At 41.3% G+C, this 14,974-nt stretch overlaps 1 protein-coding gene and 1 long non-coding RNA gene across 3 annotated transcripts in view; one reads left to right on the plus strand and one right to left on the minus strand.

Annotated features, from left to right (window-relative positions):
- TET2 (tet methylcytosine dioxygenase 2) overlaps nucleotides 1-14,974 on the minus strand; it is a 75,178-nt gene that overhangs the window by 58,547 nt on the left and 1,657 nt on the right. The gene's annotated exons all lie outside the window — the stretch shown is intronic.
- On the plus strand, nucleotides 4,779-10,176 carry LOC138685412 (uncharacterized). Of its 2 annotated transcripts, none has more exons than XR_011324649.1 (2): nucleotides 4,779-4,891; nucleotides 9,437-10,176. It is a non-coding gene; the product is annotated as an uncharacterized lncRNA (long non-coding RNA). The 2 variants fall into 2 exon arrangements; XR_011324651.1 differs by lacking the exon at nucleotides 4,779-4,891 and adding an exon at nucleotides 5,038-5,118.

Below are 14,974 nucleotides of genomic sequence, written 5' to 3' on the forward strand. Positions count from 1 at the left end.
TGGTCTCTTCCATGGTTATTTCATACAACTTTGAGGAATAACTTGTCCATCTTTCTCACTGCTGTGCACTGGTACAGGGAAACTCCTTTTAGAATATCCTGATGAGAATTTTCCTGGACAAGGGTGCAAGCAAACCTGCACAGGCCATAAGGGGCTCACAAAGGGAAGACACTGACCGCTCTTTCCCCCCAAATTAAACAAACCCCAGTTTTCCACATCAAAACTTTACACCAGAGCACGACATTCTTTTTCACAGAGTTTCATGGTATTTGCCATGCTTGAGACACCGATTCTCTCCACACTCGTGGACCTACGGCAAGGAAAAATAATTAGGAAAAAAAAAAGCTGCCAGGATAGTGGAACATAAGTAGAAGAGAAGGACTGATTTCTGCTGCTTCTAGTGTATCTCTATTGAATTCATAAATCAGGGTTTCTGCTGTTTGCCTGTTCCATAATAAAGGCTGTTTTCTTCACTGATGTATAATTTGGCTTCTAGAAATGGGGGTTTCATCGTATTTTGAAGGTTTGGAGGTTGGCCATGGCCAAAGGCAGGCTGATGGGCAAAGCACAGTAGTGTTTCTTGTAGTACTGAAAGACATGGGAAGAAACATCAGCACCTCACCGGTTTAATCCTGTGAACATGAAGAAGAGCCATTGCTGGCATGGCTCAGCCAACTTTTATTTTTTGACCTTTATAACGTGGGATTTTCTTGCTTTCCTAAGAACATCTCTGGGCATTTTTCCCCGTACATTCCCCAGTACTGTAAAAATCTAAAATACTCCTTGTTCCTTTCATTGTTTTTGTTCTCTTTTGCACACATTGTAGTTCTTGTGACTCTCGAATTAACAGGACTTGTTTTGTTTTTAAGTAGGGTGATGGGAAGCATTTTCTGCCTGTGGTTTGTGCTGAGCAGGTATTCTGCAGGCCTGTTGCATGTTCCTACCTTGCCTTTGAGTTCTGTGGGCAGTTGTTAACGTAACTTAATGTATTGTCCAGCAGGTGTTCTGTATGTTTTCTTCTCTGTGCACAAAAAGAATAAGCAGTTGGTCTGTTAAGGAACTGTGTTCTGCTGAGAAAGCAATGAGTAAGAGAGACAGAGGAACAATGTGGTCCCTGTCTGTCTACCTCCTGGGTCAGGGAGTCCTCCCGCTGCCTCGTTCAGTGCTGCAAATTTTGGTAGTGCAATTCAGATCCCATCCAAGATTCCCAGCTCCAAGAGACTTCAATGAAAAGTCCCTCAGGTAAATACCACAGGCGCTGTTTCATTTCTTCTCCATTTCCCCCTGCTTTTTTGGTAGATCGGCTTTTGAAGGGGCAGGGGGGAGAAGGGGATTGGCAGAAAATGATAAATTGGTGAGTAATCTCTCGTGCGCTCTCACACACACGTGGCAGAGAAAGCTATGGCTGGGGATAGTTGTTTATTATGCCAAGGAATTCTTTTCCCCATGCAGTGACATGATTATTGATTGACATACGTTCTAAGTATAAGAAAAATCAAAAGTTCCAAGTCTGTTCTCTGATAGTTGGGTAAAACTCTTTAGTAAGAATTGCACCCATGCATCTGAAGACATAATTAAACTTTAGGTGTGCCTTTCACTGAACTTGTTAAACAAGATTTCCATTACTTTTTTACCTAGAGGACAAACCCACGACAGAGTCTGTATTTATTTTGAGATACTCATCTAAACTGACACAATGGTGGTATTCACCCTGTAGCATACAATGGTAATCTTACACTATTTGCTTCCATCTTGCCCCAACTAAAAGCACTGAATAAAATAATCTTCATCATAAGCAGCATTTCTTTCCTTATATTCTCTTCATTGGGTATCTAAAAGAAGCTCTTCGTATAATGTAAGAAAATATCATAAACGGTAACAATAAGAAGATTCTCCGAGTCAAAGATGCACCAGACACAGAATTTGTGTATCTGTATAGATCTTACGCTGGTTAAGTTAAATGTACTGGTAAAGCCTACAGACATCATAAATACTAATAAACCAGTCCTTGTAAACCCCAGTACTTTCTGATTCAGAACATTTTAAAAAGCGCTTCAGGGTTTCTGGAGAAAGACTCCAGAAGATGTACAATGATGTATCCAGGAAAAAAGCTATATACATTTAGAGAAGATTTCATAGTAAGGCTCTACTTCTCCTTTCTCCAAGTCTGCCCATACTTGTACAGTTTCACAGTAAGGTGGATTTGCTTTCCTCAGGCAGGAGAAATGCCACAAAGAACTCTTAAAATAGGAACACAGCAGTGACCTATTTTCAGTACTTTCATTCTTATTTCTAAGTCTATTATATACAGTGTAATGAACATTGTAATGAACATTCAGCAGTGAAAAGGCATCAATAACCGACGCAGGCACATTTGCTCACGTTCCGAATGCAACATTAAAAATCAGCTAGGAGACTGGACAAAACCAGCGATGGGTCAGAGGCTGACCTGCAGAGCACATCGCCTGCTCAGGTTAGAGCTATCTGACCACATGAAATGAGTTGGTGACCAGGCCAGAGTGGACACATGTCAGCCTCTCTTGTTTTATTTTGTTTACATAGTGAAAAAACACTGCAGGAGCTTTGACAACTTTAATGCACGGCTGCCATGGGTATGGATGGAAAAGGCAAAGACTATGGGCTTTTTGAAAAGTTTTATTCAGTAATGGGATTGAATCACATTGGAGAAGAGGCACAGAGAAGTTTGCAGTGTATCTTTCCTAAGGGTGTTGTCATTATGATATTTACAAACACTGAGATGTGTCATAGTAACTAATATAAAATAGAACTACCATCTTTCTACCATCTCATCTGCTTCTGAAAGGTCAATCTTTCTGTTTGGGAGGGGAAAAAAATCCTTCACCATTTAGTAGGCTTTTGCAAAGCTGGGATTAAACTCTTTGATTCCAAAAGTAAAAACTGGAAGTGATTTATTAACAAGCATGGCTTATTTTTGCTAGTTTAGCAGCTTTTTCAAGAAAGCTCTGTTTATCTTTGGCAGCCACTCACAGTTATGTAGCCTGTGTTCCTCCACATACGTGTATTTCTGAGAAAACTTCAAGAATGCTAGAATCTGTCAAAAACTAATCATCTGACCACGTACTTCCATTTTACAATAAAGTACTAACTTGTAGGAAGGAACTGCTTTAGAGTAATTTGGTGTACAATACAAACTTCTTTGAAGAACTTCAAAGGTAAGGAAGGGACACTTCATTTTTTTTTTGAAGTAGACATCTACTGTGTCCAAAAGTGATTTTTTAAAAAAAAAAAATATATATGAAGACAGAATGTGGACATTTGACAGTTGAGCATACAATGCCTGGTTTGCTAAAGGGGTGTTTGAGCTATGCATTTTTTCTCTTAAGGCCCATGTCAAAAAAACAAGTCAGCTGTACAGTGGTATTAATATTCTGTAGATGGAGGTGTGTCATTTGAAACTACTAAGGCATCTTTTTCCTAAATGGATGGTCACAACCTGACTACAAAACATTCATTAGTGCCCGAGTGCAAGTGTTAATAAAGGAATAAAAAAGGAACTGTCAGTCAGGAACCACACAATCATGCAGTGTTCTTTTCTTTTAGCCAAAGTAAGCCAGCTTTGCAGTTCCTTCCTGCTTTGAAAATTTTGTGTACTTTCTGAGTCAGTTCAACACAGAAACTGCCTTATGGTGCCGAAGAACAGTCACTTCTATCCCTGAGTTGCTGAATCACTTACTCACTGCTCCTGCTAGTTAATAGTAGCTATTTTTAGTTTACGGTGGAAAACTCTCATGGTGGCAATGATATTTCAAAACAGTTTGGGAGCAAAATCATCTGCCTCAAACGTCTGATGTGCTCTCGGAGCCTGTGTTCGGTATGAGCGCCTCGCTATTCACTCCCAGCACTGGCAATCTAGGTCACCCTTGCGCGCGGGATGCGGCATTCGCTGGCTCTTTCATAACTGCCCGTAAGAGTTCTGGGGTCATGTTTGTAAACACTGCTGCCATGTGCGCGTAAGCACGTGGCGAGACACCAGCATGACCTGGAGTGCCGAGCGGCAAAGGTAAACCTTGGCGCCAGTGTCGATGTCACTAAGCCAACTAGCACCAACTCTCTCGCTGGCGTGCGCCCCTCACAGCCCCATGAAATGCTGTGGCAGGTTATTTGAAGGGCAAAAGGGAACCTTTTTCCTGGACGTGGCACACATGGATGTGTGCTAATGTTGACGGCGTCCAGGCAGGTTCCTTCTCTCAGCCGTAAGCTAATGGCAGCGCTGAATTTTTCTCGAGAAAAATAAAACTCATTTCTGCCCTAAGTCACTGAAATTGGAGCCAGCGTGGTCCCACAACACAATGCAAAACTATGGCTATTAGGAAAAAGAATTGTATAAGGGCACGTTGCCAAAGTTTCCAAAATGACTTCAAAGACAGATAACCGAGACTTCGTGTCTGTAATAGCTTTTTGCTGGCTTTGCACTGATGAAATTAAGACCACGTTTCGGGCGTTTGAGGAAGTAACTCCTAAATTATTTCTGTTTATCGGTAGAGGTTGCACAAAGCTAGATATGGCCAGTACAAACAAAAGTCACAAGTCTTTCATTTCCTCTTAACAAGAGACTAGCAGATACAGCCACCCAAAGCCTATGGAAAGCTTCATCTCACCCTGGCCACGCACTTTATATGACTCAAGAAAAAAAAAAAAGTGGGAGCGGGGAACAGTCTGTGGTCACCATCCCTCCCTCCTATACCAGTTCTGTTTCAAGTGCAGCTGTAAGTCTCATTTGCTTTGACCTTTGCTGGGAAAGCTGAGAATAGGACAAAGAGTTAAAGTGTTACCAGTCCCTGCTGAGTCTGCACTTCTTGGCCAGGGAAGCCAGAGAGGCGGCTGGAAGAGGGTGTACGTACAGCAGAGGGTAAGCGGGAGGGGGCACCGGGAGGGAGAGTAAAACAAAAGGGGAAAAATAAATAGTGCACACCCCAAAACAAAACAGGGGAACAAGTACAGAAAAATGCTTGTCTTTGAAGAACACGAACTTTTCTGTTTGTTTCCCTCCATGTAGTTATATCTTGTTATCTGAACTCAAGGTACAGTAGATATATGAGTCCTTGAACTCTGAACTCATGAGGAGAGCAGCAAAAAGTAAGTCAATACAATTTTAGCTGAGTGGCTGGAAAGAAGCATGCTTTGTCTTTTTGTGCCTCAGCTATGGGACGTCATTTAATGGAGCAACACACAGCTGTTCAAACCTCCTTGCTGTATGCCAATGGCCTGCTAAAACAAAGCAAACCAAGGCAGTCTTCTCCCAGTGATAATGCAACTGTGGTTTCAAATACTAGCTGGTCCAAGCTACTTGTGTTTCGTTGAGACCCGTCTCTTAAACCTGGAGAAAAAGTGGTCCCGGTTTGTTAGCGGGAAATTAAAAAAATGTGCCCATTCATTTCCACAGGCTTTCTGAAATCCTGCCCTACTGTAAATGTTACCCAATTCCCTAACAGCGTCTCTGGAAAGCAGAAAAATACCTTCCTTGCTGTTGTGTGTATGTCTAGCTAGCGCTCTCCAGAGCTACTATTCTATCGAGCAATAAAGTTTCTATTTTTGACTCACCATGGACGACCTTGCTCTAAACCCTTGGCCTGAATATTGCTTAAATGTGAAATGAGCAAACCCGAATGAGCTGGCAGACTCCGCCAGCCCGTCGCAGCCCTGCCTTTGGCCACGACTGCTACGAGCAGCCACAAACACGGGTGAAAAACAGGGGCTCTCGCAAGCTGTGCGGGGGGAGCTCGCCCCGCAGCAGCGTGGCATCCTCTCGCCTCGGGGAAGCCCGGCAGGGTGTTTGTAAACAGCGCGGCCACGTGCATGCGAGCCACGTGGGGACTCGGCCGGCCGAACCTCCAAACTGCCATGGGGAGAGGAGCAACTGGGGGAAGCAAGCCCGAATGCTCCCGCTCCATCGTTTTCCACAGCAGTTTGCAGCGCTATCGGATCTCTAAACATGGCAGAGAAAAATCCATCTGTCCTTCACGGTCAACTGCCTCTGTCAGCATCCAGAGACGCTGCATGAGCTAAATTACCCATCAGATTTTATTTCCAAATGCATTTCATCATGGATTGTATCACAGGTCTGTGAATGTGCTGAAGTTACTTAGGGTAGGCTCTCGGTTAAATGCACTACGTACCAAACCAGGCAGGCTGAGCTATGACTACCCCCAGCAAAGGAACTCCCAAAGACCGGAGAGAGACATTAAAATTTACCGTCTACAATTCAGGTCTAGGAAATAACAGCTGACTGTTGCACAGAAAGCTATGAATGCTGCTAAGGTTGTGTCGCCTGCACAGGTTTGTGCATCCCATCCTCAGCAAAGAGATTTCTGACAACAAATTAAAGTTGGTTTGGGTTTTGGTTTTTTTGTTTTTCCCCTTTGAGGTCTGCTACCAAGTATGATGTCAGCATGAGGGTTCATGAACCCAGACAAACCTTTAATTGATAAAACAGATCAAAATGGGAGTAGTGTGGTAGGTTGGAGCTGATGTACGGGAACAGTTTGCAGACTGTGGGAAATCTTGCCTGAATGAAGGGGAGGATCAAGGGTATTAAAGGTTAATAGGAGTTATTGGAGTACCTACTTATTGAAATGACATTACACAACTCTGTTTCACACACTGCAATTAACTGACACAACATACTATTTTAATTATAATTATCTCATTGTGAGATTTTGCTTATTTGTTTGGAGGTACATGGAGACATCTGCAGTGCCAGTAAAACTGAGATAACATCCTTTCCTGCACCCTTTCTCACTTGGAGCGGAGGGTTTCAACAGTACTGCAGTCAAAGCAGTGCACAAAAAGCTGTCCTCTTCCCTGAGGAGATAAACAACAGTATTTAATTTGCTGGGTTGTTTTGGATGAGCACTGCTGGTTTAAAGGTCCAAAGGCTTGTGCAGCAAAAAAAAAAGAAGAATATGTTGTCAATCAACAGAAAATGCTACTGAAAACCAACTTCTGAAAAAAGTGAAAAGCTACTTGTTTCTGAGTCTAGTTTCCGTTTCTTAAAATTGATACTTCTGTTATCTTAGTAAGCAGAGAAAACTATCTGTAAACCTCTGAATGAGCAGGAAGGAGGGTATCATGGGTAAAGCACTGGGGCTTAGGAGATATGGGTTCAGTTCCCAGCTATACCACAGCTTTCCTGTATGTCTTTTAGGGTTGTAAAAAAAAAAGGGGCACTGAAATGAATGGCTCCAGCAGGGTTTGTACCACATTGCGTGATCTGTGTGTGCTTTGGCTCTCAGTTGTTGCTTATTAATTTTGTACCCTTTCTCTTACTCTTTGCATGTTTTGCCTGCTTATTCATATAAGCACCCTAAGGAAAAGACTGCAGCAATGCTGGTTAGAAACGCCTCAGCACACACACACACAGACACACAGACAGAGCAGGTAGCAATAGCAGCTTTGCTTTATTTACTGCAAATATTTATTTTTTTGGAAGGGAGCTGCCTGCCTCTGCTTTGCGTTATAAACAAGAGTTACTAACACTCTGGCCCCTTGTGTGCTGCCAGACCCCTTTTCTCTGTCTCCTTTACTGAATTAAATAGCAAAAGGGAACAAAATGGCTTATGTGTGCACAGCCCCAAGCACAGTGGGATTCTGTTTTGTGGCTGGGATATGAGGTGCCTCCTAACGTGCAATAATTAATTTCACTCTATCCACTCTCCTTATATTTAGAAGCATCAGCGTTGCTATCCTGAATTAGACTCATGCTCCAGCTTGTCCAACAAAATATCTCCAACCAGCTAGTAGCAGTTGTTTCCACAAAAAGCAGCTATTCAGTAGGTACAGACTCACACTTCCAGAGGCAAAACTTCTCTCCAATCCATCAGCTAGAGTTTATATTTTATAGCAAAAAACATGTTAACTTGCAACTGCTTTGAAAAGTTTTGGTTTTTTTTTTTTTAAATTAGGTTTTAGCTTCTATACCTGCCTCTAAGTCTTTCCATCCATTTCCTCTCCCTCCCTGCTCAAAGAAGAAAAAACACCCTCAAAACTACTTTTCTTTTTTTCGGTTGCTACAAAGTATGTGACTGACTAGATGCCTCACTCTTGTAAGTGTCTCTATATAGGCAGACTTGTTACAGCTCTGAGAGGAAGGAAAATGAATAGGGCTTTGTGAAAATGGCAAGGGCTGCCACCAGTTTGCAGGATCACAAGTCAGCTGACAGCACTGGGGAAAAAAAAAGCCACCTATACCTAAGGTATTGTCAACTGCACAACATAGGCAGAGTGGAAAAATACATAGAAATCTGTGTTTTCCTACCTGGTCTTTCACTTCTTAGGCACTACATGTAGCAACAGAGCGAAAGAAAATAGATCAGCACATTTCTTATTTTTCCTACTACTTTCTCACACCTACAAAAGCTTCTTCTCTGCATTAAGGATTACAGGGAAGCAGAAAATTACAGGTCCAAACTTATTTAAAGAGAACAAATGTTCTGTGGAAGGTATGGAGAACACCACAGAAACAACAGAGAACTAAAAGGCTGTATTTTTCTTTTTTGTGCATTTTTCATGTTTATAAACATCAAAAGTGCCTTTCCCTATTTGGTCAATATTTTCACTTGCTCCTGGGTATGTGACGTGTACACATACATCAGACCTTTTGGGGCAGACAAACTTGAAAGCAAACAGACAAGCAAGCAAAGGAGTGCAGTGGGAACAAAAAGTTGGTCATTTGAAAAGAAAATATGTTAAGGTCTGTAATATATACACACAGACGCACCCCCACTTCTCCAAATCCTAGGGAGAGGCGAGTCCAATGTATTTTCCAGCTTTCATATGTTCTCTTTCAGGCATAAATTGCATTCCTTTTATTAAGCTATACATGCACTTTAAGCTTCAAGGAAATATCTCACTTCTGTGAACTTTAGTAACTTTGGGGGAAGGGAAGTAACTCCTGCTTTACTACAACAATTCATTTTCCTCATTTTACCGTAAGCAGGACAGTAATGCTACTTGCAGACAAGAGGAAATATGCAATCATTCTTTTCTCCTTTTTGCTTACATAAGAGCTGAAAGAGTTTTGTGTCCTTTGGCAAGTAAAAAATTGTATAACTTCAAAGTATGTGACTTCAAACACAAGTGAAGTAGCACGGAAAGAACAAACAGATTAAACAAAGATGAAAAAAAGTATCAGGGGCATGAAATGGGGGTGAGTGCTGCACGAACAGTTGTTGTCTCTCATGCTAAGGGACAAATATGGAAAGTTATTAAAAGACACTCAAGTTGAGGGCAAACCTCTCCTGTCAGCATCAGGCCGGGGGTTAACATTTACCCTTGATCTCTTTAACATTAAAAGTGGCAAGAGAAGGAACAAATAGTCAGTGCAAACTCAGAAATGCCTTTGTCACATATTCTGTCATATATTCTTTATTCTTGCTTGCTACCTTCTGCTACCCAGCTGCTGCAAGAGTAATGGGAACTTCAGGTCAAAAAGAAGTCAGAGAAGAAAACAAAAGGAGGTAAAGAGCTTAGTGAAACAGAAGCAGGTTCTGGATGTGACCCAAATAATTGTCTTGCAAATGAGAAGAGAGACGAGAAAGAAGCCACTGGAGTGTAATAACAAAAATACAGTGATTGTAATCGACATTAACATAAAATGGAAGCAACCAATGTGAACATACAACTAACAGCAGAAGTCATGTATAACAAGATCTGCGTACTGGCCTTCATATTCTGTTGGATGATGGTGAATACCATGACTCATCTAGACAAACGCCGAATACAGAAGAGACACTTGTACCAACTGCTTCCTCCCAACAAGGAAAAACTAGTTCTTAGGATTCATTTTGTAAAGCAAGCAATGTGCTTTGCACACCATCCCAAGCGCTTGCTGCAAAACTGCATGAGAAAGTCTGAAAAATGTGCATGGGACTGGAAAATAATGTTTCTGGACGAGGAGCAGAACCTCTGCTAATAAGGTCCCACAGTGCACACAGGGCATAGGCTTCAAGTATCCTGGGAGACCAGAACCTGTCTGACAGCTTTGGTTTAGGTCCACAGGGGAGGGTACGAAACACATTGTCAGTTGGGTGCTTCTGACCAGCTACAAAGTATTTTCATCTGTGCTTCCTGAAACCATCTTGGCAAGACAACCCCAATAATTGCCACCACCTCTCCCTCCTCCTCCTTTTTTTTTTTTTTTTTAAACAACAGATTGGTGGCATTATTCGTTTGGTTGAGTAAATGCAGAAATCTCCACCAAGCTTCTTATGTCTAATGGAGATCCAAAACTTGCCTTGCAGTGGTATTAGCTTTTGTAACAGCAACACCTCTTTGTGTCAACATGTCTCATTAAGTAATAAAGACTTTCAGCTATTTGATTTTACTTATAAAGTTAGTACGATTCATGATTTCTTTTTTGTTCTTTTAAAAGGGAATTGTTCTAGTATTCTAACAGGCAGTGAGTCATGCCTAATTAAGGAAAAAATATATAACCATTTACAGTGGGATTCTTGTATTGCAAAGAGCTGTTTTGTCATGAAAGCTTTCAGGATTGAATTCCTTATGAATTTTTTAAAAGGGGAGGGGGGGCAGGCAAATCATTTGAAACGAAACCTTTGCAACAATTCCCTTAAGCCCCGTCTCATACTTGGGGTCAGTCCGTTCCAAGCAAATGCGTCGACACAGCCCAGATTGCGCTCAAGTGGGGGGAAAAAACAGTGGCATCTGACAAAGGAACCAACAATCTAGAATGCAACACAGATGCAGAAAGCTCAGCCAAAACCCAGACTACAATATGTTTTCTTAAACTCCGCACTTTTTATTTCTTTCCCCCTCCTCCACCACCCGTGAGGACCAGGGACATTCCTAGAACTCTGTCCTCACTGTCTGCGTCAAGGCAGCTGCCGAGGATGCTGGGACACTGTTTGTAAACACTCTAACCACGTGTGTGCAACCACATGGAGAGTCATCGTCCTGACCTAAACATCTACCCACTTGGTAAGCTAGGGTATTACTGCAGTGGAGCCAAATCCTTTTCCAACACGATGTGACTTAAAGCAGTTCACACCAGGACATTGGAAGACAAAGCTTGGAGTGTTTATGCATTATTAGAAAGGAGATTAAGCAGAGAAGTTGTTTAAATTTTAGTCACTGAAATGTAAGTTTAAGGATAGGGTAGCTCATGTAGAGAATGCAGAAGTCATTATCCTCTTTATACGTCTGCAAAAAATTCAACTTAAACCTGGAAACTTCTCCCCCATGCATACACCTGGTGAAACCAATATTCATATGCTGGGAACCCATGTGGAATATATTTGACGTTAGACGTAATGCTGTAGAACACATTAAGATATTTCACATTGTCTAAATTGCATCATAGTAATTAATCAGAAAGTGCTGAGGCTACTGCCATGTACCCACGGAAGACACTTCCAAGAGGTACTTGGTTATTTAGCTATTCCTGGTTATCTCACCTGCTCACTTCTTTGCTACTTCTTTGAAACTGTCTTAAAAGATACGCTGTACTTGATCAGGATTAAAATGCTGAATTTTCCCTTCTTGCTGAACTTGAGCATAGAACAAGCCTATTCCTTTGCACACTGCAATAGAAATGCTGCCTTTATTTTATTTTTTTTTTTCAATAAGAGGAAAAAAACCACACACCCCAAGAATTAGGTCAGACTGAAGCCTCAATACTGCAAGCCTTTATTTATTTGTAAGAATAATCCTGTTGGGGTTTCTTGCCATATGTATGCTACAAGGCAACAACACTCCAACTTGGAATCCACACCTCCACAGAAAACTTTGTTTTTGAAGGACAGCGTGAATTTTGTTCAGGTTGCTAAGATGATTCAGCTTTCTGGAAGGTGTTTAACAGAGATGAACAAGTCTGCTTGAAAAGATAGACAGGAATCTAAATCTTTATGGCTTTTAATTGTTAAAGTATTTTTCAAAGCATAGCAACTTTCTTTAAGTTGCCCCCAGATTCAAAGTCTTTTACTATGAACTAGTGGAACACTCTTTCTGATCCTTTTATAAGGTAGGGCATTTTTTTTTCTTCAGTTCAAGAACAGTGTGAGATACATCAGAAGTTAAAAACAGTTAGCTGTTCTTCTTATTTCTCAAACCTTGTTTTTCTCTACCTTCCTTCTGTTATTCCCTGCTACGTAATGTGAGGCATATTCCCAATATTTTAATCCAAACAACTTTTTTGGGGTCGGTCATCAGCTGTCCTTGGGATTAGTCCAGCTGATGCTGGAGGTTCAGAATTTTATTCCTTAACCCCACCACCTCTTGTCTCCACCCACAGAGCAATTCTTGGGAAAATGGGTGATTTTTTATTTTATTTTATTTCTTTTTAAGAGACTTGTATACCTTAAGGGAAGGCAGAAGTGACTTCTTTTCAATGGGTGACTGAGAAGATGATTGCTCATGGTACTTTCCATTTGTAACATTTTATTAATCTAGGATATTGGGAGGATCTATGCAAATTGAACATGCAAGCAGTGAGGATCTGAAAGTGTAGCAACCAGAACTATGGCAACTTGTTACTAGTTACTTGTTCAGTGTTCAAAAGGATAGTTTTTCTGCACAATATCATTAAATGAGTAAGAAGGTATTCACTGCCTTATGGAGTATGGGATCGGAATAATGCTACAAGTGTGACTGATTCATATAATTCCCTTTTTGGCTTTCAGCCATGATGCAGTCATATGCTTTATCTCTGCTCAGACTACAGCCTTTTTTTCTTTTTTTTTTTTTAATAATGAATCATAGTACATCCCACTCCATTTCAGAACCAGCACATTGCCTTTCAAAATGATGTCACAACACTCACTGCTGCTGGCTGACTGCCTTAACAGCAATCAGAGAGCTGGACTAAATAAATACTGTATATTATTTGGCAAAATCATTTGTGGTTGTGTTCTCCAGCACAGTTTCCAAGATAACCACCAACTCTATTTGAAACTTGGCAACTTTGTTCTACCACTTTCAGGCTCCAGTTGTGAAGCTGGCTTACAGATGCTGCTACCACGCTTAGAGCTACTGTGTGGCAGTCAAGTGAGAGAGGTAGAAGGTTCACTCTCTGTGACAAGCCAAATTTGACAGCTCATCTGAAATTCCACCTTGAAAAATGGACAATTTTTTAAAAAGAACCTTATTTGGCTCCTGTAGAAACACGAGACACATCTTCCACTCAGAACGAAATGGAGCAAGGGATTTAAAGTCACTGCTTAGGCACCACACTGAGAAAACCACTCTACTGCCAATGGAAGTAACTTAGAAGTGAAGCATTCCCTGTAATCCCAAACAGTCAGTAACATTAGTCCAACCCAAACTTCATGTTTTTCAACACGTGAGCAGCAGATTTGTTCCAAAACATGGCGAGTTGTTTGGGGGGGGGGGGGGTGTTTGTTTGTTTGTTTGTTTGTTTTTTCTTTAGGGCCATCTGGCTGTTGCTAGTATTTAAAGGAACTGTATGGGAGATGGAGTCCCAGCAGCATCTGAAGTGCTTGGAGCAAGAGAGAATGGTCCCTTCCAACTCCAGCAGCAACTGCAGGGTCTCCCGATTCTGCATGCAGAAACCAAATCCTTTACAACCTCCTATTTCTGTTACCCAGTGCAGCACTAGTGCCAACAAGAGACCTTGGAAATCTGTCCGTCATAATAACTCCTCAGCGGGTACACGTTTCTTGTTCTTTAAACAATGTTGACATGCCAAAGTCTAGGACCACGCGCACTATATCAAAACAATACCAGTTTCCCTGGCTAAAGGCCAGGAATCAGCACAATGCCAAAGTCCTCATTAAAAGCCTTACTACAAGCAGTGATAGTTCGGCAAATTCAGGAGCCTCACTGTCTCCCATTCAACCTTTTCTTCTTTTGAAGATTTGTTAATAATTAGTTCTGAAATGGGCAATACAAAACCGCTTCTGAGGTTCCCTGGATGCATTCGCAAAGCTTTTTGATGTTGCTTCCCAAAGTGAAACAACTATTTTCACTGAAAGATGACTTTTGAGTTCTTCATTTCATGTCAACAGCAGTTTAGTCCCACCACCCAAGCACTGTTATTTTTCACATCTTTGCCCTCTCTTTTTTAGCTCCTCCCTACACCCTAGTTGCTAGATTTAAATGTTTTCTGACTTCACTGGCAGGGTTCATACTATGCTTTCCATGACACTGAGCAAGAGAGACAAAATATTGCCCAACAGTGATTTATTTACACTGGTTCCAAATTGTTGTTTTTCTGCAGGATAAAATCCAAGATGTGTACATTCTTTCAAAGTGTTAACAGCAGCAGATCTGGCAGACCAAAAATTCTTGACTTGCTAGATTTACCGATGTTGTCAAGACACAATGGACTTAAATATAATAGAAATAATATTATTTGGGAGCAGGAAAAGAAATACATAAAACTGTTAATGCAGATGAAGCAAAATAGTATCAGTGTTTGTATCCAGTTTTATCTGAGTCTTTTGAAAAAAAGTCATATTTAGCAGCTGAGAACTGAAGTGTCAAAGGACAGCAGCAACCAAAGTGCCATGTGTTTGAGAGAGAAGGAGCAGAAAGAAGTAGTGTTTCTGTATGACAGTCTATTATAAACTGTTACCTGACCATTGCTACTCACGGACCTTTAGCAATGATATACAAATGGTAATCTATATAGAAACTGCAGAGGCTTACCTTTACTTGGAGGAGTGCAACAAATTAATTGTGAGGTGACCAGGAAAAGAAAAAAACCACCAAGAATGAAAGAAGTTTGGGGAAATGCAACAGTAGTTGAGGGGCAAGCAGCCCTAAGGGCTCAGAGAAACGTGCTCATTTTCTGTAGCTACTGGTAAAAGGAACCAATACGTTCATCACACACCACTTAAGGAAATTTGTCTAACTCCCAAAAGATAAGAGAAGGAATGATTTATAATCTACAGTCAGCCTGCCACGCCGAGGTTGTCTCTTAGAAGGACACTGCATGTACCACGGTGTTGGTTTTGCC

This window comes from Haliaeetus albicilla, chromosome 1 (genome assembly GCF_947461875.1).
Source record: "Haliaeetus albicilla chromosome 1, bHalAlb1.1, whole genome shotgun sequence".
Taxonomy (NCBI): Eukaryota; Metazoa; Chordata; class Aves; order Accipitriformes; family Accipitridae; genus Haliaeetus; species Haliaeetus albicilla.